The sequence below is a fragment of the Leuciscus leuciscus genome, assembly GCF_965113295.1.
Source record: "Leuciscus leuciscus genome assembly, chromosome: 4".
NCBI lineage: Eukaryota > Metazoa > Chordata > Actinopteri > Cypriniformes > Leuciscidae > Leuciscus > Leuciscus leuciscus.
Window position 1 is genome coordinate 6,137,401 of NC_138728.1, and position 3,050 is coordinate 6,140,450.

Below are 3,050 nucleotides of genomic sequence, written 5' to 3' on the forward strand. Positions count from 1 at the left end.
CTCAACTGTTTGCCATCCAATTTACTGTATTTATATAGATAGATAGAGGACAGATAGAGGACAGATAGATAGATAGATAGATAGATAGATAGATAGATAGATAGATAGATAGATAGATAGATAGATTGATAGATAGATAGATAGATAGATAGATAGATAGATAGATAGATAGATAGATAGATAGATTCAGAAATCATTCTATGCTGATTTGCTGTTCACAATACATTTATCATCATCATCATCATCCTCATCCTCATCAATGCTGCTTAGTATTTTTGTGTTTTTTGTGTGGTTTTTTTTGTGAAAAATTAAAAGTTTAGCAGCATTTCTTTGAAACTGAAATGTTTTGTATCATTATAAATGTCCTTACTTTCACCTTTGACTTTGATCAATTTAAAGGGTTAATTCACCCAAAAATGAAAATTCTGTCAGTAATTACTCACCCTCATGTTGTTCCAACCCCGTAAGACCTTCGTTCATCTTCGGAACACAAATTAAGATATTTTTTTATTAAATCTGAGTGCTGTCTCACTCCTCCATAGGCTTCTAAGGCATTATAACTTGCTGGCCCAGAAAATGTATTAAAGACATCGTTAATATAGTCCAAGTGACTACAGTGGCTCAATCTTAAGTTTATAAAGCGACGAGAATACTTTTTGTGCGCAAAACCCCCCCAAAAATAACGACTTTATTCCACTGTTCATTTCCTTCTCTCTGTTGTACGTCACACGCATCACACACATGACCAGCGTCGGCCAATAGTGAGCCTATGTGTGACGTACAACACAGAAGCGCTGCGCTGTTACACTACGTGAAATAACTCGAGGCCCAGAGAGAAGGAAATAAATAGTGGAATAAAGTCGTTATTTTTGTATTTTTTTTCGCACAAAAAGTATTCTCGTCGCTTTATAAACTTAAGATTGAGCCACTGGAGTCACTTGGACTATATTAACGATGTCTTTAATGCATTTTCTGGGCCAGCAAGTTATAATGCCTTAGAAGCCTATGGAGGAGTGATCCAGCTCTCAGATTTAATAAAAAATGTCTTTGTATTTGTGTTCCGAAGATGAACGAAGGTCTTACGGGGTTGGAACAACATGAGGGTGAGTAATTACTGACAGAATTTTCTTTTTGGGTGAACTATCCCTTTAATGCTTCTCTCATCTTCTACAGGAAAAGCTATACTGACCTCTAGTGGAATATATATATATATATATTACACTAACAGGCAATTGGAAACAAGTAATAAAAACGAATAAATCCCTTTCAGGCTTTAAATGTTAATTAAATTTGTCTTTTGGATTTATGTACACTAACTAAATCAAATATATTTAAATAATAATATTAATAAAAGGTCAACATCAGACTGTACAGTTCGAATAATGATGGGTTGTAAATAGAATTGGTTCAGTTGCTTTATTATATTGCAGTTTGAAACTGTTTTCAGTAAGAATGATGATGTAATTTACTGACAATGATAATCTGATAACTCATCGCAGTGTTAAAGGAAAGAGACTAGAGGCTAATTTTTAAACTGTTCTCGGTTAAAGGTATAGTTCACCCAAATTTTTTTATTCTTTGATCATTTACTCAAGTTGATCCAAACCTGTATGAATTTCTTTCTTCCATACACAAAGGAAGATATTTTGAAGAATGTTGGTAACCAGACAGTTGATGGGAGCCATTGACTTCCATAGTATTTTTTTTTCATACTATGGAAGTCAATGGTTACCGTCAACTGTTACCAACATTCTTCAAAATATCTTCTTTTGTGTTCAGCAGAAGAAAGAAATCCATACAGGTTTGGATCAACTTGAGGGGGAGTAAATGATGACATAATTTTTATTTTTGGGTGAACTATTCCTTTAAGGGAACTGAACAAGAAAGAACATCCCGAACCTGTTCATGGTCTATGAAACCTTTTCCTGCAGTCATGCTTCAGTTTCACAAGCAGAAATATCAGTCAAACCCCAAATTACACACAGAAGACTTCATCGTGTGGGTATACACCTATATATGTGATTTATGATGAATAATAAATATTTTGGTTTCTGCACTATATTTCACTAATCAAATAAAGCAAACCTGTGACACTGACCATGTGAAATCACATGTATAAAATGTCAACTATTTCTTAATAAATAAAAAAAGACAAAAATAGATGCCGCTACATTTGAAGCCCACTGAATACAACCAGCACATCATCCTCTGTGTGGTGTAGAAGCGCTCGTGCACGGTCATGGAGGCCAGCGTCGGGAGCGCGCATCCCGGTTCGTTACGTCACTTCAAGCGCCCTGGCTGGTAGATCTGGCAAAGAGAGGAAGAAAACGACAGAAGTACTCTAAAACAGGGCTTTCCCCGCGGTTATCAGCTCTCAAAGTGATAACGGTCCGTCTACAACACTACATACAGGCACAGCCATCTCACCAAACCGGACTAACCTCTTGTGAAATAAGGTAAGGAGCTTTTCAAAGTGAATTTCCTCAGCTGAAGAGTCTGAACTGCTCGGACACAGCCCATTGATAGTGTGGGATTACGTGGAGATATATCGGTATATTGCACACTAACGGTCTATATACGTTAGTATGTGCCCAGACAAACTATAGGGAAGGTAAATAAACCTGATATTTCTCAATATGCGCTCGAGAGACTGATAAAATAAAACGCTGTTGCGCCAGCAAGCAATGGAGGAACAGGGGGAGGGAAAAGAAGAAAAAAATACACATATATTCCATGTAGGAGAAGGAGCACAGGAGTCTCTTTCCATTCTCTGGTTTATGAATCGACACAAACAGACAATCTGGACACTGTTGTGTGGTAAAAACCGCTGAGAATCCGTCCAAAGCTTCAGCCTCGGCGGGGTGAAGCTTCAAGAAGAAGCCCATGTGCATTTCACACTTTCATTTCTGATTTATTTGCTTTTCACCCTGTAGAACAAATTTAAAAGCGTTCGCGAGGCGGTTAAAATATTCGTAATAAGTGTCCTCACTCTGTGTGACGTCAGCGGGAAAATATGTATCGGTTACAAAATACCTCAGACGAGAGATTAG

General features: G+C 37.1%; 1 protein-coding gene across 4 annotated transcripts in view; it reads left to right on the forward strand.

Moving 5' to 3' along the window:
• Positions 1 to 2,264: 2,264 nt before the first annotated feature.
• erc1b (ELKS/RAB6-interacting/CAST family member 1b) overlaps positions 2,265 to 3,050 on the forward strand; it is a 220,111-nt gene continuing 219,325 nt past the window's right edge. For all 4 annotated transcript variants that reach the window (XM_082167060.1, XM_082167061.1, XM_082167062.1 and 1 more), the window contains exon 1: positions 2,265 to 2,456. The gene's annotated coding sequence lies outside the window, so the exon portion shown is untranslated. The remainder of the gene's footprint in view (positions 2,457 to 3,050) is intronic.